Raw genomic sequence first — 27,442 nt, forward strand, 5'->3', positions numbered from 1 at the left:
CTCCAGTCCTCCCTGTCCCCTCTCTTCTCTGCACCCAGTGATGCACTGGTAGATTTTTAACAATGAGTTCCCCAGGAAGCAAAATATATACCTCCATATGCGAGCATTAGTTTATTATAAGCGTTACTAAAGTACAGGATACGTAGTACACAATTTACAAGAATAAAATATATACAATACTCTTTATTGTAAGTGCTATGTAGCCAGCTGATTCTCACAGAATGCTTTCACTGGCATTTGCCAAACCTCAGTATCTGCAGCCAACCTGTGATTGCAGTTGACAGACAAGTATTATTCTGACATGAATGTTGGTTGATATTTTAATGAATAAAATGAAAGTGAAACAAAAAAGACATATATCACAATTTCCCTTGTTTGTTAATGATATGAGAAGCTTCCTTGCTGAACTGAATAACGGTTTTCAAATAATCAGAGTTTTTGTGGGTGTATATGTGTGTTTGTGAGTGTGTATGTGTTACTCACAAGGTAATGATTAAAGACATTCTAAATTTAGTTTGCATTAACATTTTCTTTCTCACTTTAAATCTAGACCATCAACAAAGCAGTAAATCCAGCCCTGATTTGTAGCCTGTGCCGATTTCTGTGACATAAATAGTGCTGCTGTGGCCAATTTCAAGCTGCCAGTGTGGTCAGTCAACATGGACTTGGGAAGGAGCGTGCACAGCGCACGCTCCTGCAGCGTTTCTACCATGCCACGCAACAGACACAAACTCCAAGTGCATAAATAGTAGAAAAATGTGGTAACACAATTAGCAAGGGGTGAGTCCTGAGAATCTATAACTTTTGTTTTAAATATAACTTATGAATTGCAACTTTATAGAATGCAATGTTTAATATCAGCTGACAAATTCTTGAAAATCTAACTATCCCTTCTCACAAAGCCAATGCAAAGTGTCAGTACAAGTTGATGCAGTCACCACTGCTGGGTGCTAATGCTTAATAAACTGTTAAGTGCCAGGCATCAGGTGAGGTGCTGCAGATGAAGAACCAGATAATCCTGCCCTCACCTTTAAGGATCTCACAACCCAGTGGGGATGACCGATGTGTTAACAGATAATGACAACAGGTTTATGCTGTTGAGCACAAATAGAGAATTGAGGATGCTAGAAGCCCAGGGAGAGAAGGGCATGGACTCAGAATGGTAATCAGGAAGACTCCACAGAGAAGATGATTTTAAGTTGAATCCAGACAAAGACGAGGAATATGTTGGGGGATGGACAGGCCAATCATTTGGGAGCACAAGTACAAACACTCACGTTCGTGGCACATCGGGTAATTTGATGTGGCTGGAGAATGGGTCTGTGGTGGGGATGGCTGGAGATGGGACTACCTGTGAAGGCTGGAAATAAATGGCCAAGTATTCATAATCATCACTGCACACTTCATTGTGGAATTGCTCCTTAATTTCTCAGGTGTGGGTATTTTCAAAATATTTGCTCTTCATGAAGTTAAATCTTAATTTTCAAATATGTAATAGTGACTCATTGATCTGTGCAGTGTGGGCTGTGGAGAGCCAGAAGAAGAGCAGCCTCCTTTCTGAGAACTTTTGGGGTTATCAGCAATGGCTTGGGATTTAAGAAAGCGTATGGGATATTTGTGGGGTTTTTGTTCCTTCCAATATTTCAACTCCTTTGATTGCTTTTATTCCAGACAATGGAACACAAAGCTTTTGCTATTCAAGAAAAATAAAAGAATCTTGAAATCAGATCTTTTCTATCTTTCAGAGTCACAAAATTATCCAGTTCTAAGAGTTGGACGAAAATCCCCTTATTCTGACTTTCTGTCCAGGTATCCCCCCTTACACCTGTGATTCCATCTTAACTTTTCAATCTTAGCTGCACATCTCTCGCCCTCGTGGAGAGTATATCACTCTCAATTCTGTGACAATGTGGAAAGCATTTGAAATGTAAAAGGAAGTTTGAAGAATCTGGTTGGCTGGCCTAAAGCGTTGAGGCGACTTGAGCTAGGCACACACCCCATGTCTGACAAACAGTCAAAGCCTTGTCAGAAACGTTTTGGAATCCAAAACTTTTGAACCTAGGACTATAAAAGGAAGATCTTAAGAAATTGTTTTGCTTTGTGTGTATTCCATATATTCAATTAATGTGAGAGCAGCTTGGTTTCCAAACATACGGAAGAGATTTTTCATCAAAAGAAGGACTTTTTTGTTAGGTTTCAAATTTCCAGTTGTAGCCTGTCACTTGATATAAAATATCTGATTTTCATGATTCTTTGTAGCCAAGCAGAAAAGTAGATAATACTGCTTTCTCTCCCAAGATGAAATGGAAGTGTCTTTGTGGGGGCTTGTAGAGGACTCAGCCTCCTTAGTGACATGGTGCTGAGTCCTTACTGCTGGGGGAGGGGAGGCTGGACCAAAGGGGGAGCACATTCACTTTCATAGCAGGAAAGGCTGGGGTGTCCCAAGGGGAAGAAGATTCTTATTTCTGGAGAGAAGAAAGCTATGAAAATACATGAAAAAACCCACCTGACGCCACATGGCTACATATATCAGGATTCCCTGCAGTGGACACGTGGCTGGGAAGGCTTTTATTTGCTGTATGGAAACACACATCAGTGTCGGTTTGACAAGTAGAAAACCAAGGTCAGGTAGTGTGTCTCATTTATCTTCAGAACTCTGGAGTGCTAATTTGGTTTAGCAACAAACCTCCCAGCAAGTGCTGACCTATTTCTTCAGGCTCAAGAGGAGAAAGTAAACGGGCAACTGGGTGGTCTGGACTCCAGTTCTGACTCGGCCTCAGGAAGAGATGGCTGGGGAGCCCACTCACGGTTTGAACCTTCATGACAGAGACTGGGTGTAGCCCTGGATCTGCTTTCCTTGCACCCTCTGTGCGCCTCACCTCCGTTACAGCAGTTATCCGAAAGCTTCGCGAACTTCTGCTTACTCACATGTGTTTTTAGCCACCCCCTCCCCGGGGGTATTAGCACCTTGATATTGATTATTGCTTCTCATCCATCTATTTACAACCCCAAACACAATACATCCTGGATGAAATAAATTTTTTAAAATGAACAAGTTTGATTTAAGCATTCCACATTGTATACCAAATCATCACATCGTACCCAATAATCATATACAGTTATGATTTAATAAAAATTCAGTTTAAACACATGAATGAGGTGACACTGGGCAAGTCACTTTTCTCTCTGGGACTCAATTTGTCTGTTTTTAAGGCAGAGCAGTAGGTATAAAGTTCCTTCAGCTATCACATGCCGTGATTCTCCCCATGTGCCTCTTCTCTCCACTGTGATGCAGCTTCATAGGGTCAGAAATGGTGTCTTGAAGCTGGATACATTTTTTGAGTGTTTTTTTTTTTTTTAGAAATTCATATACTTATTTTTGAGAATTTTTTTATAAGTTTATAGAAAAAATGAGCAGAAAATACGGAGAGTTCGCATGAACTCTCAACACCTCTCCAATTTCCTCCGTTGTTAACATCTTGAACTACTGTGGCACATTTGTTACAATCGATACAGCGGTACTGATGATGCACTGTTAATATCAACTAAGCCCGAGGTTCACATCAGTGTTCACGCTTTGTGTTGTACATTCATGGGTTTTGACAAATGCATAATGACATGTGTTTGTAGCAATATCAGATAGAATAGTTTCCCGCCCCTAAACATCCCCTGCCCTCCACCCATTCATTCCCTCTTCCCCCCTCCCAACCCCCGGCAACCACGGATATTCTTGCTATCTCCATAGTTTTGCCTTTTCCAGAATATCCTGTTGTTGGAATTATACAGTATGTAGCTTTTCTGAATAAATTCTTTCACCTTGCAGTATGCCTTCAATAATTCCTCTGGGTCTTTTCATGACTTGATAATTCATTTCTTTTGATGGATGAAGAATCGTTCATCATGTGTACGTATCACAGTTTTATTTATGAGAATACTTAAGGATATCTTGGTGTCTTACAAGTTTTGGCAATTCTGAAGAGAGCTGCTGCAAAGATTCATGCTTTTTGGGTGAACTAAGTTTTTAATTCATATGCCAAGCAAACTGCCGATCAATGTTTAGTTTTGTAAGAAACTGTCTTCCACAATGTTTGTGCCATTTTACTTTCCCACCAGCAACGAACAAGAGTTTCCATTGCTCCCCATCCTTGGATGCATTTGGAGTTATCAGTGGAAACCCTTTATTTATTTATTTTATTAAGGAAGATGTGTTTTGAACATCTCCACCTTTGTATGTTTAAACTGTGCCGACTACCGCTCGGTATTCTTTATGATGATGAATGGTACCACTGTCCCTCCCAGGACTCACCACACAAATGAAACAGACACTAAGCTCCACTGATTCACCTGTTTGTATTTCTTTGAGGTTTGTTCCCTTTTTTCCATTCGTTGTGCCTCTGTCCATGGAACAGCTTCATGCCCACCCTCCCTGCCTCTGGTTTGCCCTGCTCCACACTACAGGGAGCTATCTTCCAAATTTCCCTATTGCTTTATCGTTTTAGAAAACCTTTGAAGTTCTCCCAGGGCCTCCAGGAACTACTGCCTACTCCTGGACTTGTCAGCCGCTTTCCTGTCCCCATCCCTCACCCTCTGCATGCTAGCATCAGTGTCCCGATATCTGCAGGTCTTCAAACAGGCAGAGCTGCTGTAAACCTTTGCCCATATCGTTCCACTTCCCTGGAAGTCTTTCCTGGAGAATTCCTATTCAAGTTTCAAGATTTAAATCACACAGCACCTCTCCTGACCATTGAGAGGGTAGGGTCTTCCTTCTCTGGGTCCCCATGGAGCCTGTGGTCTGGCTGAGGTGTGCCTGCCTCTCTCTCAGGGGCGTGTGTCTGTTTATGCACCTGTTTTCCCTTCACTTCCCTATCTGTGCATTTCTGTATCCTTCAGACCTAGCCCACGTATAAAAGTTTGCTGAATTAAATTTTTAAAAGGACAACGGGAGGTGGTGGTAGAAAGAGCTAACTGCGATCTGAATAAGACCTCACCCCTTCGGAGCACACGCACATGACTGCTCATCTACCACTGGCTGATTTGACCACACAGACTGGAAAACAATAGGAGAAGCAGGGAGGAGGGTAAATGTACTGCACAGACCCCAGCCAGATACATTTTCTCCTTCTAATGAACGTATTCTGAGGGGAAAGAGGCAAAGGTCATTGTTAACCACTATTCCTATACTGTTGGGGGAGGGAAGATTATACAATGTGAGATGTGCAATTAGTTAGATGAGTGCAGAAAAACCATAAAAATTACTCATTGTCACGAGAAGGATTTATTCAGCCTCATGAAAATTACCCTGCTTCAGAGAACGGGTTTGCGAAGAACCACATCAATTCTGCCTGAATCTCCCTGGGCTCTGAGCTGGGCCCTCTGGGTAATCTCTCACAGGTGTCTTTGTGGGGGATGGACTGGGAGGGAGGAGCAGGTGGAAACTCGCATGGGGGTAGCCATCCATGCTCTCATCCTGCTCATCAGCGAACTTCTCAAAATTGTCCAGTTACTTTGCTATTTTTTTTTTTTTTACAGAGATGTTTTTCGATAATCTTGGAAAATGTGCACAGCTTCCCGCTGGGGTTACCAGGGAAGAGTGCTCAGGATGTGACAGGGACTTGGCTGTTGTCGCCAGCCTGTCAGAACAAGACTCAAACTCTGGAGTTCTCCTACCAGCTGAGTTGATTGTTTCTTATAAAACTCCTCCAGGCTCTTCACACTACCCCAGGACGGATCCTTAACCACCTATTTTGTAGGCTTCCTTGTTACATGTTTTCTTAGCTGCTTGGAAGAAAAGTTGGCCTCTTACTTTGTCAGAAAAGCTGCCCATATATGCATTAAATTACACATATTTTGACTGTATTTCTCTGCATCTGGCTTTGAGTAAAGCCACTTCCCAATTTTAGCCTAGTTCTTCCAGGGCAAAGCTGCCATGATATTGAACTCCAGGGGTTACAGGCTATGAATAAAGAATAGAACAAGTAATGTCAGACCTTCTGCTTTGGTCATGGCTTCCCATTGAATGGAATGATAGCAAAGAAAGTGAAAATGGGGAAGTCTGGTGAATGCAGGACTTGGCCAACCTGCACTTCCAGCAAGGCCTCAGTTTCCCTTCCCACCTTGACACCCTCCCCCCCCAATATTCCCTATATCCTGTGGCCTCTCATACTGAAGATTCTCCTTGTAGGTAGAGGTGAGTGGGAAAGCAGTGACCTCACCAAATCTACCTAGCTTGCAGCTGAAGAAACGCAGGCCCACAGTGATAAAGGGACACAAAACTTAGGAAGAGTGTGGCAGGACAAGGACCAGAACCCAGGCCTCCTGATCTCCGAATTTTTGGTCTATATTGGAATCCAATTGAGCATATTCAGAATCAATTGGTTAGTGGTGCTCAAAGGCCCTGATTACATACATACTACAGTGAATCCATGGAGAGGCAGCAATTCTAAATCCCTGAAACCTAGAATCCAGATTCATTCTTTTGTCTACCACTCTTTATTCATCCACTCATTCATTCTAGATTTCACCACTGTGAATTTATAAAAGGTCACCACTTACTTTTATTTAGGTAGCCCCTGCAACACGGCTTAAAGCTCACTTCTTTGTCCCATTGGAAGTATCAAACCAGTATAGGCATTACCATGGTGCCGCTGAAAAGTCACCAGAGTAGAAGCAGACAACCTAGGGTTCTAGGACTGGCTCTGTACAGCTTATCAGCCTAACCTAACCATGGTATTTAGTGCCCATGGGCCTAAGTGTTTGAAAATGAAGAGTGTAGCCCTTTCTATGGATGTATGATGTTGATGTCAATGCTGATTCTTGCCTGTTCACTGGGCATTTGCCGGCAGGCAACTGTTAGAAGGGAATAGTTCCCTGAGTCTGCTGTTGTAAGCCTTAAATGCCCAGATGCAAAGGATGGGTGTGTGAGTGGACCAGGATGTTGCTCTAAGCTTAACTCTTCACAAACACTCACTGAGTACCTCCTGGGGGAGATTGGGGCATTGGTCCTGGGGACCCTCATCAGCTGGAGTGGTCAGACCTATAAGCACACTGTCTCTTCTTTTGTTCTTCCAAGTACCAGCTCTTTACCATTGGGGATATGCTTAAATTCTCTTAATTTTCAATAAACTAGGTGAGATAAAATAATGGCTAACTCATAAGGTTGTTGTGAAAACTTACGTTTCGTCACAAAAATAAGTATCCAGGACAAAACTATCCATCCACTAAGGAAAAGGGCTGGTTGCCAGTGGCACACAGATCAGGGGACTGAAAAATGTACCAATACCTTTAAAGCACATTCCCTTTGGTGAGATTCACTTTTTCGTTGCACAAGAGAGGAAAGGTTTGAGTCCTGTGGGAAGAAATGAATGTGTTTTCCCTTTGCTGTGATGAGTTGAGATAACACAATTTTCTTGCTTGTGATTTGGTGGAATCTACACTTTTGAACCCAGAGCAGGCATAGCTGTAGGTAAGGGTCCCAAAGGGAGAAGCTGAGTACAACCTCCCTAATTCCTTCCAGAACAGCCCAGAGCTTCAGCCTGTCCTTCCCCTGCAGGATGAAGAGCCTAGGATCTGGGGCCACCAGAATCCTGCCTTTCAGAGATATTTTTATTTTTCATCTTCCAGCCCCTTCTGAAAATGCCAGGCCTGGTGAGAAATGAAGACCAGCTGGGGAAGGGTGGGGGGCACCAAAGCTGGCAGGAAGGTGATGGAAGGGATTGGACTACAATTTGAGGTTAGGGTCAAGATCTCTGGGTTCTTTTTTCTGTTGCAATATAAACATGCTGAATTTTATAGGGCAAGTTCTTACATGTAGCTACTATGTGTAGTTAGAAAAAAAAATCTGTAAAATGGAATGAAAAAGAATTTCTTTTAGAAGAAACATGACATTTCTCTAATAGTTTGGTGTGGAAAATAAATGAACAAATTTTAACACTCCCCTCAAGCCCATGAGCAAATTAAGATTGTGCTCATGGGGTTTGACAATTAAGTTCATGAACTAATCCTAGAAAAATTGCTACATACCTCATTGTTGAATATCACTACAGTCACTTCTAAAGTATTCCCCTTGGGAAGTTATGCACTGACACCAGTGCCTAGTCCACTCTTCAGAGCAATTTTGGACCCCTTTTTCTGGGATAACCATCAGAGCTATGGTTCTATTACCTTTATGTCCCAAATGTCATCAAAATATCTTCCTTTCAATATTTCCTTTGTCTTTGGGTAAAGAGAAAAGTCATTGAGGGCCAGATCTGGAGAGTAGGGAGGGTGTTCCAACACAGTTATTTCTTTACTTGCTAAACATTCTCACCATACTAGGGCATTGTGAGCTAGGGCATTGGCATGATGCAGAAGCCATGAGTTATTGGCCAAGATTTTCAGTTAATATTTTCCTAACTGCTTCTCTATTGATGTTTACCTGATCTACTATGCTTCTCAATCAGCTGACAATTTTGATGCACAATTCAGTGAATTTTTGTAATTTTTTCATCAGTTCTGCTTGTTACTGGCCACTATGATCTCTCTTCATCAGTGATGTTTTCTCTCCCCTCAGAAAAACATTTAATCCATTTGTACACTGATGTTTTCTTCATGGCATTCTCCCTATAAAATTGGACTAATATGTCTCTGATTCTACTTCCTCTCTTGCCAAGTTTAACAGGATATTTGCAGATGTTTGTTCATTGCTCTATTTAAAGCTTTGAAATTCTCACAAAGGCACATAAAAACATGCAACAACAATAATGAACACCACTCAGCAAGATACCACCACATGCCAACCATGAGACGCCAATATACTAAGGTTGTAAAACCTTACTGAGTTGTTTGTATAGTGCTGCCAACGTTAGCACACAGTGGCAAGTTCATGAACATAATTGTCAGACCTTGTAAAATCATCTGATTAAAGTTTCTTCCAAAGATATAAAGTTATTCATCCTAGTACTTTTACAAAATCTTAATATGGTGCTCATGAAACGTCAAGCACCCTTATACAACTTTAGAAATATATATTTTTTTAGTATTAGACTTCTTTTTATATATATATTTTTTATTAAATCATAACAGTGTACATTAATACTATCATGGGGTACAGTGTACTGTTTCTCTATACAATTTGAAGTACTTTCATCCAACTGGTTAACATAGCCTTCATGTCTTTTTCTTAGTTATTGTGTTAAGACATTTATATTCTACATTTAGAGAGATTCACATGTACCCTTATAGGATGAAACATAGGTGGGAAACAACCCTATAAGGCTGGTTCTATTATTATCCCCATTTGACAAAAGAAGGAAAAGTGATAGAAAAATGTTACATAACCCAAATCACACAGCTACTAAGTGACAGGGTTAGGATTTGAACCTTGAAATTCTAGCTTTGAGTTTATGCCCTTAAATCTATGCTATGTAAAACAATCATGCTATTCTACCTCCTAATCATAAAACTTCCTGGGTCCTCTGATGTTCTGTGACCCTAATCTGCAGTTCACTCCAGTCTTACTTACCCAGGACCTCACCCAGAGTCTTGTCATGACCTGGAACCACTCTAGCTCATGTTTTCAACAGAGAGGTGTTTTTTAGATAAATGAAAATTTTCTTGAAGTCTTAAAATGTAGGATTCTTTGAACTTCAAAAATCTATACTTTTGTGATCTATGATATACAGATTTGAGAATGGGGTAGTCAGAAAAGAAAATTAGCCAAAGGGAATTTAATCTCACTCAGATGCTCTATCTCAAGATCTTAAAATAAGAATTTATAAGACTATCATTTTTAGTATAGTTTAGACTATTTTTTTAAATTTAAAACATTTACATAAAAATACATGATCATCCAACTGTAAAAGAATGTAAACATCAGCTTCTGATCCTTGGGTTGTAGAAATTTAGGGCTATTGAAATTTAGAAATCAATTTGTTGTTTTTATTTGTGGGTTGCATCTAGGCATTTACTACACACTGTGCAATTATTTCAGTTTTAATGGAATCTCGTATCATTAAAGTTTGCAGATATGTCTCCACTCTTCCACGAAAGAGGACCAGGAAGAACAGGTATGTTCTGTGCCAGACAGTGAGAGCCCAGTAATGAAACTGGAGCTGGAGAGAACAGACTGGGTCTGCGAGGCCACCTCCCCAGCCAGTGCAGCATCTCTGGGGTGGTGTGCTCTTCAAGGACATCTGTCCACTCATGTTCAATGAGTTAAATTACCTGCTTGATGAATGGTTACCTTTGAGTCTCTAAAATTTTTATTCTTTCTTAAAATATCTCATTGTGGTTTTACTTTTTAAAATTTTTTGAAATTTAGAATATTAAGGGGTACACATGTTTTGTTTACATGCTTTGTTTTTGTGCTGACTGAATCAAAGTTATAGATGTAAGCATACCCTTCATCCAGATAGTGTGCACTGTACCCAGTAGTTGTGAATTTACCCAACCCCCATCCCTCCCTCCTCCCAGCTTGATTTTCATTAAGATTTACTTCCATATAAGTGTTGATCAATTAATTCCAATTTAGTATTGAGTACACTGTTGGTGACTGTGAATTAGTGCAAACTATATAGAAAATTGTATGGAGATACTTCAAAGGACTTAAAGTAGACCTACCATTTAATCCAGTAATTCCACTGCTGGGTGTATACCCACAGGAAAAAAGGTTATTTTATAAAAAATACACCTACACTTATGTGTTTATAGCAGCACAATTTATGATAGCAAAGATGTAAAGACAACCCAAGTGTCCACAATTACATGAGTGGATTAATAAAATGCAGTATGTGCATACTATGGAGTACTACTCAGCCATAAAAAATGGCAAACTAGTATCTTTTTTGACAACCTGAAGGGAACCGGAAACCATTTTTCTAAGTGAAACATCAAAGAATAAAGAAATAAACTTTTAATTCTGAAATGATTTAGCAAAAAGTTACCAAGATAGTACAGAGTTCTTACATATTCTTTACCCAGCTTCTGCTAATATTAACATCTTGTACAACATATAATTATGGTACATTTATTAAAAGTGACCTTAGGAAAATACTATAAACTAAAGACTTTATTCCAATTTCTTAGTAGACTCATGAGATTTTTAACCCTGCCTTTCTGAGCCTTCCAACCTGACCTTGCCCTCAATGCACCTGTCTTATAATCCCAGGGGGAATCTCAGCACTTCAATCCATTTTCTATCTCAGATGGCTTACAACATTGGATTATGTGAACTACTCTCTTATTAGCACCAACTTTTTGAGTGCCATGATACTACAAATGGAAAGTTGAGCACATAAATACCTAACACACACTTTGTTTCATAAACAAACACTTTAAATACTGTATAAAATTACCTTCAGGCTATGTGTATAAGGCACATATGAGACATAAACAAATTTTGTGTTAGACTTGGGTCCCTCCATCTGAAACACTTCTTGTCCCAAGCATTTTGGGTGATAGATACTCAAGATGTAACTGTATCTTCTCTCTAATGGTTCATTGTCCTTGGTCAAGTTCAAAACATATTTGATTCTTTCTCATCTATAAGCAAAAGTAAAATAGAACTTTTTTTGATCTTTGGTACCCCTGCATCTATAATTTTTCTTCTTTTCTCATTTAAATTTCTTTTTTTTTTTTTTTTGAGACAGAGCCTCAAGCTGTCCCCCTGGGTAAAGTGCTATGGCTTCACTGCTCACAGCAACCTCCAACTCCTGTGCTCAAGCGAGTCTCCTGCCTCCGCCTCCCAGGTAGCTGCGACCACAGGCGCCTGCCACAACGCCCGGCTATTTTTTGGTTGCAGCCATTATTGTTGTTTGGTGGGTCTGGGTTGGATTCGAACCCACCACCTTAGGTGTATGTGGCTGGCGCCTTAGCCGCTTGAGCCACAGGTGCCGAGCCCGTTTAAATTTCTTGAAAGATTAGTGTGTGCTTTCCTCCTTTGACTTTACATTACTCCAAGTTTGGGAGGTTTTTCCCACCTTGTCTTGTATTTTTCACCTTATGCTTTGTTTTGTTTTAGAGATGAGAAAGGATATGAAAGCATAAAGGAACAGGATTCTTAATCTACCTGCTCCTGTACAAGAGCCATACAATTTCTGATGAAAAGCATTCATGACATCCATTTAGATTTTAAAAATGAAAGTTTGTGAAATAGATATAATCCTTTCATACTCTTCTGTCTGTATCATTATCAGAGTGCACTGGTTGCCTAAGGGTTACCACCAGGACAAATCACCACAAACTTGGTGATCTAAAACAACAGAAATTTATAATTTCACCGTTTTGGAGTGTAAGAGTCTGAAATCAAGGTGTTAGCAGGATACTTGAGGGTAAAATCTAGTCCTGGACTTTTCCAATTTCTGCTGGCTATGGACATTCATTGTGGTGACAACACTCCAATTTCTTCCTTCGTCTTCACATATTCTCTTCCATGTTGTCTCTTGTTCTGTCTTTTACAAGGACACTTGCCATTGGATTTAGGTTCCATGTGAGCAATCCTGGAAGAATTCAACTCAAAATCTTTGACTTTTCCTTATAAGAAAAATCGTCAGGGTCAAGATATTGCATGTGATGTGCCCATAATATTTTAGCAGTCATCATTCAGTGGCCACAAGGGTTGGCTAATAAAACATTTTTTATATTTCAAAAAGTGAAAACAGGCATACCTTGTTTTATTGTGCTTCATTTTATTGCACTTCACAGGTACTACATGAATTTTTTCACAAACTGAAGATTTTTGCCAACCTTGTGTCAAGCAAGACTACTGGCACCTTTTTTTCCAATAACATGTGCCCACTTTATGTCTCTGTGTCAGATTTTAGTAATTCCCACAGTATTTCAAACTCCTTTATTATTATTCTATCTGTTATGGTGATCTGAGATTATTGATCATTATTGATCATAGCTATATCTGTGATCATTGACATTGATAGCTGGCTGATAATGTAACAATATTCAGGAAGAAAGCCATTTACAAGAATATTGGAAATAAAAAATAAGAAAGTGATGGGTTTTCAGCAGAAAACAAAAGTCCTGACTAAAGAATAAAATGCTAAATTTAATTTATCTCAGATTTGATGTAGAGAGTTGCTTGATATACCCAACAGTGCATGAGTGTTCCCTTTTCTCCACACCCATGCCAGCATCTGTTGCTTTGGGAATTTGTGATGTAGATCACTCTCACTGGGGTTAGGTGACATCTCAAAGTGGTCTTGATTTGCATTTCTCTGATAATTAGGGATGATGAACATTTTTTCATGTGTTTATTGGGTATTCTTCTGTCCTCCTGAGAAAAGTTTCCATTCATGTCTGTTGCCCAGTTTTTAGTGGTGTTGGTATTGGCTTAGAGTTCTTGTATACTCTTTACACAGCACAGAGTTCCCATATACCTTTTACACAGCTTCCCCCAATGTAAATGCCTTCCATAATACCAGAAGTAGTGGCTCACACCTATAATCCTAGTACTTTGGGAGCATGTGGTAGGAGGATAGCTTGAGGTTAGAGTTAAAGAGCAGTCTGAGCAAAGCAAGACCCTCCACCAATAAGAGATTAAGACTCCCTGAAAGATCAGATGATTGTTAGCATTTTTTTAAAATTAAATATTTTTAAATTAAGGAATGTATTATGGAAACCAAAACATTTGGATGACTCTCTTTATCATATCGGAACATTGCGATGATCAGGGACAAAATGGGCAATATCTCCAAGGTATGCCTGAGGCATTGAATGTGAATTATAACTAAACATAATTTGGATTCAAATAACAAGAGCCAAAATTGAGGAAACAATGTTTATATTTGGGGCTATTCATTAAACCAAGATTATAACCAAGATTTAGACTGATTTCCAGTTTTAGCAAATTTTTCCTATTAATAGAAAATATTTGTTATTATATGGCTCCTCGATACACATTTCATCTGTTTGCCTCTGTTTGGTAACACCATTGGAAATTTCTTCATTTAGTCACTCTGGTGGGTATCCCTACCTGCTACATGAGTCAAACATATGACACATGACATAGGTCTTCCTTAGCTAAAGTGATTGGTTTAAGGATGGACATATGGCCCAATCACAGTGAATGAGATTTTTTCTAGGATTTCAGAGAAATGCAAGAAAATTTACCCTCTGGATTTGAATCTGACATGATCTGAGAATGAAGTCAACACAATGAGGTACACAACACTACCTGCCAAGGTCATATGAGACTTTGGGATATGTCACTTTGGGATATGAATCCATAAATTCCCTTTTATTGCTTAAGCGTGTTGAGATTGGATTTTCTGTTACTTGCAACCAAAAGATTCCTACTTGACACATCATTTTTTTAAATAGAGAAAAGATATACTAAATATGAGAGTTTACATTTTTAGCTTACATTGTTCTCACTTCCAAGGTAAAGTTCCAGTTGTAAAAGAACCCTGCACCCAGGTATACAATGTATGCTGTATACCCTCACATTGTGCCCATTAAGTGAGATCCCGCCAAATGCCCTTCCTCTTCATTCTCCTTCTCCTCCTCCTGCCCTCATACTGGACTACATTTGTATTTTATTGTTCATATAACTGTGTAATTGTTTATATATTGTTTTCATGTTAGTATTGAGTACATTGGATATTTATTTTTTCATTCTTGAGATAATTTACTAAGAAGAATGTATTTCAACTCCAGGTAAAGATAAAAGATGTAAACTCCATCTTTTCTATGTCTGAATAGTATTCCATGGTATATATATATACCACAATTTGTTGATCCATTCATGGGTTGATGGGCATTTGGATTGTTTTCCAGAACTTGGCAATTATGATTTCAGCTGCAATAAACATTATGGTGCAAATGTTTTTGTGGTAAAATGATTCTTGTTCTTCTGGGTAGATACCTAGTAATGGAATTGCAGGATCAAATGGAAGGTCTACTTTTAGTTCTTTGAGGATTCTCCATACTTATGTCCATAAAGGTTGGACTAGCTTGCAATCCCATCAGCAGTGTAGAAGTATACCCATTTCTCCACATCCACACTAATATCTGCAGTTTTGGGACTTTGTGATGTGGGCTAATCCTACTGGAGTTAGGTGATATCTCCGGGTGGTTTTTATTTGCATTTCTCAATGATTAAAGACAATGAGCATTGAGACCATCTACAACAAACCCATAGCCAATAGTATATTGAATGAAGTAAACCTTTAGATATTTTAAGAGTAAATTTGTGCAATTATGCAGTTTAGTGTATTCACAGAGTTGTGCAATGATCACTTCTCTTTACTTCCATTATAATTCCATCACCCAAAAATGAAGCACTATATTCATTTGTAGTCACCTTTCTTTCTCTTCTCGCCCCAGATCTTGGTGACCAATAATCCATTTTCTATGTCTATGGATTTGCCTATTTAGGATACATCATATAAATAGAATCATACAATACATGGCCTTTTGGGTTGACTTCTTTCACTTAGTACAATGCTTTCAAGTTTCCTCTATGTATCAGTGTACCAGTGCCACAGAGGCTAGCAGAGGCTGGAGCTAACAGAAGTTGGTTTATGATATTTAAGGAAAGAAGTCATCTCCATAATATAAGAGTGCTGAAAAACATTTCATTGTATGGATGCACTAAATTTGTTTATTCATTCCTAAATTGATGGACATTGAAATTGTTTCTACTTTTTGGATATTATGACTAATGAACATTTGTATACAAGTTTTTGTTTGAACATATGTTTTCATTTTTCTTGGGTATGTCCAAAAGTGGAATTTCTAAGTCATATGGTAACTATATTTAACATTTTGAGGAGCTGCTAAACACTTTTAAAAACTGGCTGCACCATTTTACAACCCTGCCAGAAAGGTATGAGGGTTCTAGTTTCTCTGTATGCTCACCAAACAATTGCTATTGTATGTTTTTTTATTATAGACATCTCAGAGTACATGCACTTATATCTCATTGTGGTTGTGATTTGCATCTCTCTAGTTGCTAAAGATATTGACCATCTTTCCAAGTCCTTTTTTGCCATTTGTATATCTTCATTGGAAAAAAATCTATTTAAATCTTTTGCCCATTAAAAGAAAATGGACTATTTATTCTTTTATTGTTGATTTACAAGAGTGGATATAAGTACCTTAACAGAGGTATGATTGGTAGATATTTTGTTTAAATCTGCAGGTTGCCTTTTCATTGCTTTGGTGATGTCCTTTGAAGCACAATATTTTTAATTTTGACAAAGACCAATTTTGTTTTTGCTGCTATTCTTGTGCTTTTGGTGTCATATCTAAGAAATCATTCAAGGCCTAATTCTATATTTTAAGATATATTTTTCTGTTTTCTTCTAAGAGTCTTAATGCTTTAGCTCTTACATTTATATTTATGATATACTTTGAGTATGGTGCTAGCAAGGGTATTATTTGCATATGGATATCTAGTTCATATGGATATCTAGTCATTCCAGTACCATTTGTAGAAAAGATTGTTATGTCCCTATTGAATTATCTTGGAATTTCCATTAAAGATAAATTAACCATAGATATAAAGGTATATTTATGGGCTCTAAATTCTATTCTATTAATTTATAGGTTTATTCTTATATTAGTCTTGATCATTGCTGCTTTGGGGTAAGTACTGAAATTGGGTAGTGCAAGTCTACTATCTTTGTTCTTTTTAAGATCACTTTAGTTATTTAAGGTCCCTTGAATTTGTAGAGGTATTTTAGAGTCAGTCTGAAAACATATGGAAAAAGGCAGATGGGATTTTGACTTGTATTGAATCTATAGATTAACTTGGGGGATACTGCCATCTTAAGAACATCAAATTTTCTGATCCATAAATACAAAATATCTTTCCAATTCTTTGGGTTTTATTAATTTCTTCCAATGTTTTATAGTTTTCAGTGAATCAGTATTGCACATTTTTTTATTAAATGTATTTCTAATTATTTGTATCTTCTTTGATGCTGTTGTAAGTAAAATTGTTTTCTTGATTTCATTTTTTGATTATTCATTGCTAATGTGTAGAAATTCAATTGATTTTTATATATTTATCTTATAGTCCAAAACATTGCTGAACTCATTAAGAAGTTCTCAAAGTTTCTTGTTAACTATTTATGCCTTTTCTATACTCAAAATTATGTGATCTAAAAATAGAGATAATTTTACTTTTTCTAATCTAGAGGTATTTTATTTGTTTACCTCCAGTGCCATGCTGAATGTAAGTGGTAAGAATGGGAATCTTTCCCTTGTTCCTAATATGATGAAAAATATTTATTTATGTATTTTCGAGACAGAGTCTCATTTTGTAATACTTGGTAGAGTGATATGATGTCAGAGCTCACAGCAACCTCAAACTCTTGGGCATAATTGATTGTCTTGCTTCAGCCTCCCAAATAGCTGGCACTACAGCCATCTGACATAACACCTGGCTATTTTTAGAGAGGAGGTCTTGCTCTGGCTCAGGCTGGTCTCAAACTCATGAGTTCAGGCAATCCACCCACCTTGATCTCCCAGAGTGTGAGGATTACAGGCGTGAGCCACCACATGCAGTGATGAAAAATATTTTTTTTTCATTAAATACAATGTTAGCTATGAGATTTTAGTAGATGTTCTTTATCAGATTAAGTAAATTTTCTTTAATTTGGTGTTTTATCATAAAAGAATGTGGGATATGGTCAAATGCTTTTTATGCATCTTTTGGTATGAGCATGTGGTTTTGTCCTTTAATCTATTAATATAATACATTACATTGATTGATTTTCACATATTAAACCAACCTTGCATTCCTGGGATAAATAATGTTTAGTCATTATGCATAATGTTTTTTATACATTTCCATATTCATTTTGCTAGTATTTTATTAAGGATCCTTTCTGCTTATATTCATAAAGGATACAGATGTTTTACTTTTTGTACAATGTCTTTGTCTGGACTTATTATCAGGATAATATTAGCCTTACAGGATGCATTAGGAAGTGTTTCCTCATCCTCTATTTTTTTTTTTTTTTTTTGAGTTTGTGGTGGGTTAATATTATCTTTAAAAGTTTGAAAAAATTCACCAGTAAAGCTATTTAGGCCTGGGTTTTTTTTTTTTTTGTGGGAAGTTTTACGATTGATTTAATCTCTTTACTTGTTATAGGTCTATTCAGATTTTATTTTTCTTTTTGAGTCAGTTTGGTAGTTTATGTATTTCTAGAAATTTATCCATTTCATCTATATTATCTTATTTTTCTGGCATACTATTGATAACAGTATAATTTTTTTATTTCTGTTAGGTTGTTAGTGATGCCCACTCTTTCATTTTCATTACTAATTTTTGTAATTTGAGTATTTTCTCCCCTCTTCTCTCCTTTTCTTGCTTTCCTTTTTTATTTTGATCAGTCTAGTTAAAGACATGTCAATTTTTAAAATCCTTTCAAAGAAACAGTTTTTGTAGATTCTGTATATTAGCTCTTTATGAGACACATAGTTCGTGAATATTTTCTCCCATTCTGTAGGTTGTCTATTTAATCTGTTGATTACTCCCTTTGTTGTACAGAAGCTTTTTAATTAAATCAAGTATAATTTATTTGTTTATTTATTTTTCTTGTTGCTGCCTTTGCAGTCTTAGTCATGAATTCTTTACCTAGGCCAATGTCTAGAACAAATTTTCTTCCACATTCTTCTAGAATTTTTGTGGTTTCATGCCTTACATTTAAGTCTTTTATCCATCCTGAATTCATTTTTGTATATCATGAGAGAAAGGGGTTCTATTTCGTTCTGCTACATATGGCTGTCCAGTTTTTCCAGTACCATTTAGTGAATAGGACTTCTTTTCCCCAGTGTATATTGTTGTCTGCTTTTCCAAAGATCAGTTGGTTATAGGTAGATAGGTTTATATCTGTGTTTTCTTTTCTTTTCTTTTCTTTTCTTTTTTGAGACAGGAGCCTCAAGCTGTCCCCCTGGGTAGAGTGCCGTGGCATCTCAGCTCACAGCAACCTCCAACTCCTGGGCTCAAGTGAGTCTCTTGCCTCCGCCTCCCAAGTAGCTGGGACCACAGGCGCCCGCCACAATGCCCAGCTATTTTTTGGTTGCAGCCGTCTTGTTGTTTGGCGGGCCCGGGCTGGATTCGAACCCACCACCTTGGGTGTACATGGCTGGAGCCTTAGCCACTTGAGCCACAGGCGCCAAGCCTATATCTGTGTTTTCTATTATGTTCCCTTGGTCTATATCTTTACTTCTATACAATACCAGGCTCTTGAGTCACTGTAGCCTTATAGTATAATTTGAAGTCTGGGAACATAATGACTCCAAGTTTGATTCTTGATTTTTTCAAGATTGCCTAGGCTATCTGGTCTCTTTTTTGTTTTGTTTATTTTCTTTATTATGCTTCTGTTTTCTATTTTATGTATTTCTTCTCTAAATTTTATTATTTCCTTCCTTCTGTTATTTTATGTTTAAGTCTTTCTTTTCTAGTTACTTAAGGTGGAAGATTAGGATGGTGATTTAAAATATATTTTTTAAGTTATTTATAGCTAAAAATTGTTCCATAAGTATTTTTATAGCTACATTCTATAAATTTTGGTATATTGTATTTATCTTTTCATTTGCCTTAATTTTTAAATGTCACTTCTATTTATTTTTTGACCTTGTATTTGCCTGCTAGAGCTGCCTCAACAAAACACTATGTGTTGGGTGGCTTGAACAACAGGATTTTATTTTCTGACAGTTTTGGAGGCCAGAAGTCCAAGATCAAGGTGCTGTCAAGATTGATTTCTGGTGAGGGAATCTCTTTTCTGGCTTGCAGCTATGGTTTTTCCTTTGTGCTCATGTTTAGAGAAAGAAATTTCTGGTGTCTCCTCTTCTTATAAAGACATCAGTCCTATTAGATTACATTTCCACCCTTAAAGACTTCAAGTAATTTTAGTTATCTCCTGAAAGACTTTCTCCAAATACAGTTACATTGGAGGTTGGAGGTACAAGATATGAAATTTTAGGAACAGAATTCAGTCTATAAAAGACTCATTGGTTATTTAAAAGTGTGTTGTTAGATTTCTACATATTTGTGCCTTTTGTAAATTTCTTTTTTTATCGGAACACTTTTAAGTTTATGGTGACCTGTTTATGGTCTAATATATTGTTTATCCTGGAGAATGGTCCATATGTACTTGGGAAGAATGTGTACTTTGTATTTTGATGTTGTTAGGTGGAGTGTTTTGTAGCTGCCTCTTAGACTTAATTGGTTTATAATGTTGATAAATGTTTCATTTCCTTCATTGTTTTCTGCCTAGCTGCTCTATCCATTACTGAAAGTGGTGTATTAAACTCTGTACTTACTATCATTGCATTGTCAATTTCTCCTTTTATTTCTAATAGATTATGCTTCATGTATTTGGGGCTTTGCTGTTAGGTGTATGTTTACAATTATTATTTCTTTCTGGTTAATCAACACCTCCACCTTTATAAAATATTCTTTCATTGTCTTTAATAGCGATTTTTGTCTTACAGTCTAATTTTGTGATATAAGTACAGCCACTCTAGCTCTCTTTTGGTTACTGATTCTCTGATATATCTTTATCTACCCTGTTACTTTTAGCACATTTGTGTCTTTGAATCTAAATGTGTCACTGTAAGCAATAGTTAGACAATAAAAAAATACATTTCCAGCTTCTTTCTTTTGATTAGTATATCTTTTTGAGTTATTTTCTTAGTGATTACTCTGAGGATTATAATTGGTTTCTTAATTTATAAAAATCTAGAACATATTAACGTCATCTTAATTTTATTAGTATATGAAAACTGTTTTCTTTTTCGTTACATCCTGCCCTTTATGCTGTTGTATCACAATGTCATATTTATGTATGTATGTATGTCATATTATGTATCAGCACAGATTTATAATTATTATTTTATATAGTTGTAAAAAATCAAAGAAAAGTAGAAAACATTTATATATTATTTTATATAAAGAAGATACCTTTATAAGTGGTCTTTATATTATTATCTAGACTCTAGTCATTATTAAATATTATTTTATTTCAGTCTGAAGGACACTATTTCTTATGGCACATATGCTAGCAATGAATTCACTGTTTTTGTTTACCTAGGATTGTCTTAATTGCGCCATTCATTTTTGAAGGATTGCTTTTCCTGGATATAGAAATCTTGGTTTACATCATTTTCTTTCAATATTTTGAATTTATCATTTCACTGCCTTCTGGCCCCCATGGCCTTCGATGAGAAGTCAGCTGTTTATCCTATTGAGGAGCCATTATACATGATAAGTCACTTTTCTATTGCCCCTTTCAAGATTCTTTGTCTTTTAATAGTTTGACTGTGACAGATTTAGATATATCAGATATGTATCTTTTTGAATTTATCTTGCTTGGAATTTGTTGAGATTATTTTTTTCATCAACTCTGGAATTTTTTTGACCATTATTCCTTTAGATAATCTTTTTCCTTTCTTTCTATCACCTCCTTCTGGTATTCTTCTCACTATGTGTATGTTGAGGGTATCCCTCAGGTCTTAGAGGTAAATTTTTCTTCTTTATTTTTCTATTTTTTAGACTGCATAATCTCAATTGACTGATATTCAAGTTAATTGATTCTTTCTTCTGTCAGTACAACTTGCTGTTTAGCTCTTCTAGTAATATTTTTTAAATTTCACCTGTTGTACTTTCAACTCCAGAATCTATTTCATTGTGCGTATGGTGTATATTTAAAAATATTTTTGGCTTTTTATTGGTATTTTATATTTGGTAAGATGCTGTTCTCATACTTTGCATTAACTCTTTAGACATGATTTCCCTTAGGTTTTTTTTGGATACAGAGTCTCAAGCTGTCACCCTGGTTAGAGTGCTGTGCATTACAGCTCATAGCAACCTCAAACTCTTGGGCTAAAGTGATTCTCTTGCCTCAGCCTCCCAAGTAGCTGGGTCTACAGGCTCCTGTCAAAATGCCTGGCTATTTTATTTTTTTTGTTATTGTTGTTTAGCAGGCCCAGGCTGGGTTTGAACCCACCAGCCTCAGTGTGTGTGGCCAATGCCCTACTCACTGAGCAACAGGCACTGCCCTCCCCTAGTTTTTTAACCACACTCAAAATAGCTGATTTAAAGTCTTTCTCTATTAGTCCAATTATAGCTCTTCTGAGAAAATTTCTATTGGTTGCCTTTCCCCTGTATATGAATTATACTTTCTCATTTCCTTGAGTGTCTCATAATTATCTATGTTGAAAACTGAACATTTCAGTGTGATGCCTATGGCTCAAAAGGATAGGGTGCCAGTCCCATATGCTGGAGGTGGCAGGTTCAAACCCAGCCCTGGACAAAAACTGTAAAAAAAAAAAAGAAAGAAAGAAAGAAAAAAAAGAAAAAGAAAACTGAACATTTCGTATAACAGAAGATGGTAACTCTGGAAATAAAACTCTTCTGTCTAGACTGTGTTGTTTTTTCTGTTTTTCATTGTTTTGTTTGCTTCATGTCTCTTGTGGACTATTTCTTTAATGCCTGGATCTTTGTTATACATGGCTATTGAAGTCTCAATCGGTTAATGGAGTGGTCAGCCAATAATTAGGGAGAGTTATCCTTAAACGTACCTTTAGCCAAGAAATCTCCCAGCTTTCATTAGATGTTGAGGTATGTATTTTCTGAGCTCTGGTAGTTTACCACTCTGCCTTAACCTTTACTTGATGCTTAAGCACAAGCATATCAGCCGTAGGTGAGAAATTAGGCCTTCTTTGGTATTTCTTGCACATATACACAGTTATATAAGTGTGTGGCATTCTAAATTCCTAGGACTATATCACAAGTTTGTTAGTAGCCCTTATAGACATCTCATTTCCCAGAATTTCACCTGTTGACTGTTTACCAAAACAGGAGGTTTACCAAAGTGCAATGTTAAATATTTGACACTGATTTTTTTTCTTTCCCAACAGACACTCTGAGGATAGGGCTAACTCTGAGTCAGATAAAATAAAAACAAGTCCTATAAATGGTTTTCTTTCAGGAATCTGCCAGACAGCTCAGGTAGTGGCAATTGTCTGAGTATGGGGCTTTGGGGTAAGTTCCAACATCATTACATGTTTCAGCATTGACTTCTAGCCTGTTGGTTTTTACAGCCATAGTGACTGGAAAGCTGTTGGTTTTTAGGACTACCATAGTGTTAAAGAGAGGGGGAAGAAAATGTGAAAAATTAAACTTCATAAATCACAGTTGTTCTGAGATTGAGCTATTTTTCCTGAGTAATTATTCCTTGGGTTAATTTCCAGTGTTTAAAAAATTAATTTTCACAGTTTTTAAAGTGTTCTCATTACTTTTACCAATGTGTGTATTTCTAGAGGTTCTTAACCCAGCGGTATATAGCTTATCTCTTAACTGCAAAAGATCACAATAGGTCTTGTTATTTTGCTATTTAGATATCTATAGACACTGGCAACCTACTTTCCCATTAAATGCAACCCTTTTCAAACCAGGTCTCCCCTTGTGCCATTCAACAGTGATATAAGGGAAGTCCATCTTTGGTTTTCTTTTCCATGGTAGAGCACTCTACTTTTTTACTTAAATGTTCCTGAAAACTGAAAGTCCACCTTAACTGAATCATGCTTTTTTAAACCAATAGGCAACAGGATGGAGTTATGCAATTCTTGGTTAGCATTCCATGCAGTCATTACTGCCATTCTAAGACCCAGGTATTAAGAAAAGAATGTCATCTTTATTTTAAGACTTTGTGCACTCTTGTGAGTAATAAGAATAAAAATAAAAACTAAATTTCTACAACTTATTTTTAGGTAATAGCATTCTGTTGCTTACCAGTCTCTAGCCTCTTAATCAAGTTACCCTCTAGCTTTAGATCCATTGGTTATAGCATATTATAATAATTAAAAAAATAAACTCCTTAGTTGAAGTATAATCAAGTGCTGTAGAAAGTTTTATGACTCAGCATGAAACTTGTTGGCAAGTTTACATGTGTTTGGAGGTATTATAGCACAGGTATATTCAATGATTTGTCCAAGATTTAGCAGAGATGAGTAAAAAATCTGGAGTATTAGAAAGCTGCTGATGTATTCTACAGTGATAATCTATTCCTCCTTAAATTTTACTCCTGAGGCACCTAAGTTGTCTCACCCTAGTTTTAGCCCTGTTATTTATTTTGTGCTTCTTCACCTCTTTCCCAAATGCTGACACTTTTTGGTTTGTTTTTCACAAGCGTGGGTAGTAGAGGCCAAATGCCGACAGTTTAGGCAGTCTAGTGGCTCTAGATTGCCATGTGCCCACAGCAGACTCAGGGAAGAGATTGCCAGATCTCTTATCCTTTCCTTGTGCATTGTCTGCCTGGCAGTCGCTGCTACAGTCAAAGAAAGATATGGCATGGCATGGGAGAGGAGTTCTGCTGGGAGGGGGTTGCCTGCTAGAGCAGGATCTCTATGTCAGAGAGGCTCCTTCCGGGAATTTAGCCCCATGGAACCACAGGTATGTGCAAACAGGGAAAAAAGAAATCAGTGAGTGTCTGGTCTGTGTCTGGGCTTGTGGAAAAGGATTGCATTTCCTTTCTTTTTGTCTATTCATAGATTCTCAGACCAGTAATTCCTTTAATCAATAGCAAAGATTTGTACCAGGTGTCTCAGAAATGCCAGCATTTGCTTGTTGGGTTAATGCCACTTAATCCCCCCTCTCTAAGGGCTTGCTTAGGGACTCTGTGCATAATTCACTTGGGGGCTAGCTGCTCCAGAGCATTTGGAGTTGTGCAACCAGGTATTGAGGGAGGCCTGTGGCAGTCTCGGTTTTACTAGACCTTGCTTATTTGTACGGCACTTCCCAGTTTACAATGTCTTTTACATTCACATTTCCGAGGCAGGCAGGGCAGAGATTACCATATTCTATAGAATCTAATAGAAATGCTGCAAATTAAGGCACACCATAGATTGTAAGGTACATTATGATGTCAGAGACATTAAAATGTGGTTATATAAGTGTGTGTGTGTATCTTGGAATCAATGAAATTTGGTGCTATGCCTGCTTATCAGGTGAGATAAATTAAGGTCCAGAGAGGTTAAATGACAAAAAAAGTTCTCAGTTCACTTGCTCCCAGCCCTCTGGTTCCTATGTCAGTGCAATTTTTAATACAAAGTCTGTAATACAATTCTTAACAAAATGTGGAAAAGACATATACCTATTAGATAGTCTTTACTTCTCTCATCTGTGAAATTGGGATAAGACTATTTGGTCTTCCTGCCCCAGAGGGTTATTATGAAAAACAAAGGAGATGATGCAATCCCTTCTCTTATTTTTTCATTAAAAAATTTACTAATATTTCCCCTCCAGCTTTGAGGAGATGAATGGAGAAAAATATGGCCCCTGCTTTCACAAAGATTCAAGTATAATGCTTTGCAGTTGCAGAGGACTACACAATTTGAGGCATTGCTGCCACTGCTGCTGTAATTATAAGACAGCAGAAGCCTCAAATGAGGCTTTATAGGGGTTGATGATGGGGGAGTCTTTACTCTTACCTTTGCCCAAGATGAGCTTCTAAATATGGTGGCTGGAATTTTCTCAGGCCTAATGGAAACATCTAAACTTCTTAAGTTGGAATTCTGACTCTAGTCGACTTCTCTGGTCCTCATGCTTTGTGACTCCCTATCACTTGAACTTTCTCATCAGTTTGTCTTATTCCCATCCTTTCCTCTTCCAAACTGTATTTGGCAAAATCTTGCCCATCTTTAATCTGCAGGTTACTGAATATTTTCCTAATCACCTCAGACCACAGTGATTTCCTTCTTTTCAATTCCTTCCGCATGTTTCTTGCAGCCTCAGTCACTTAGCATTTATTACTTTCCAATTTTACTGAAAATATTTCTGTGCATGACTAATCTTCCTTCCAGGAGAAAGGGCCCGAGCCTATTCATCCCTCCCCAGGGTCTAGCATCTATTTACTGACTAATTTATTGTTGGTGGAGACTGTCCCCTTTGTACACTGCCTTGCCATCCTCAACATTGAACTATGTCTTGCATAAGGGCATACAGTATGTTGTCAAGCACAAAGCAAATGTTCTCTATGGTGAAACCAAAGGAGAGACCTCATTCAAAGATGCTGTTCATGTTGAAAACTGAGGCCAAGTGACAAATGGACTTTCCAAGATGTATGTGATAGGCCCCGCTCCACCTTGATTTGTGTGGCATTTTTCTAACATAATCACCATACCCTATCTTCCAACCTGCTGACTGTTCCTCATAGCACTCATTACCACCCATTATTGTCACAGTTTATGTGAAGGCACCACCTGGGCATCTGTAATGCATAGCCTGTGCATGTACATACAGTAGTTTGTCTTTAGTTGACATGTTAAGTATATATATTGCTTAATTTATTCATTGTCCATCACCACCGGAATCAAAGCTCTGTTATAAAGAACTTTTTGTCATTGTTATTGTTGCTGCTTGTGGTCACTAGTACTTAGAATAGAGCTCTTTGCATAGTAGATATTTAATGAATATTTGCTGAAAGGATGCATGGTCAGGGCCTGAGACTATTTTTCTGGCTCTTCATCTTTACCCCTACAATATGGCATTGCTCTTTTCTCTATATTTCTTGTCTAAAAACATGCAGAGCAGAATTCTAACAATGTCTTTCATGGATTTATATCATGTTGGAGCTTATAAGACTTAGGTGACCATCTTAGGCAAACTCTCATTTACCTGTACAGAGGTTAAGGCCCTAAGAGGTATTGTGGGTTTTCCTGGATAACTAGCAAGTTCATGAACTAGTGGCAAAGCCAACCAGAATCTGGATCCTCTGATGTTCACACAGTGCTCTGCTCCACATTGTTGACACTGCCCACTTGTGCAATGAAAGGTTTTATCCCCATTGGAATAAAAGGTTTTAACCCCATTGGGTTATTCCCATTTGGGAAGTTGGAATTAGTTTTTATGGCCCAGGATGGTCTTAAGCCACTCTGATTATTAAACTCAAGCCATATGGCTATGGACCTATTTGTAATAAATACTGTCTTGCATATAAGAAAGCTCCATTTTACCAAGATGCTCTCATCAAGAATTCGGGAGATTAATAAATGATCCATTTTTTTGTAGAGCTATCCAAAATATCATTATAAACCCAGGCATATGTAGACAAGGAGATACAGAGCAGCCAGTCAGCCAGGCAACTGCTCTGACAGCCTATCCCAGGCTCAGTAAGTCCTGAAGGCTCATCACAGAAGAGTGAAGGCCCAAGTCAAATCCAGCCTTTGTTGAAGATTACTGTGTGTTCAATGCTAGGTTTCAGTTTAGTTTATAAAGATGAGATTAAAAGCTCTATCAAGTACACAAGTCTTTAAAGCGCAACTGTGATGAATCATAATTCAGAGAGTCCAGGAAGGTCTGGATGGGTCAAAGGAGGTTTCCAGGAGGAGGCAGTAATTCCATTGAGCCCTGAAGAATAGCTAAGATTCGTAGAGATAAAGCACATGCAGAACATGTACAAAAGTAAACAAAGCCATGGCACTGGGAATGGCCCAGGAT

Source organism: Otolemur garnettii, unplaced genomic scaffold, assembly GCF_000181295.1.
Source record: "Otolemur garnettii isolate 467f Iridium unplaced genomic scaffold, OtoGar3 scaffold00104, whole genome shotgun sequence".
Taxonomy (NCBI): domain Eukaryota; kingdom Metazoa; phylum Chordata; class Mammalia; order Primates; family Galagidae; genus Otolemur; species Otolemur garnettii.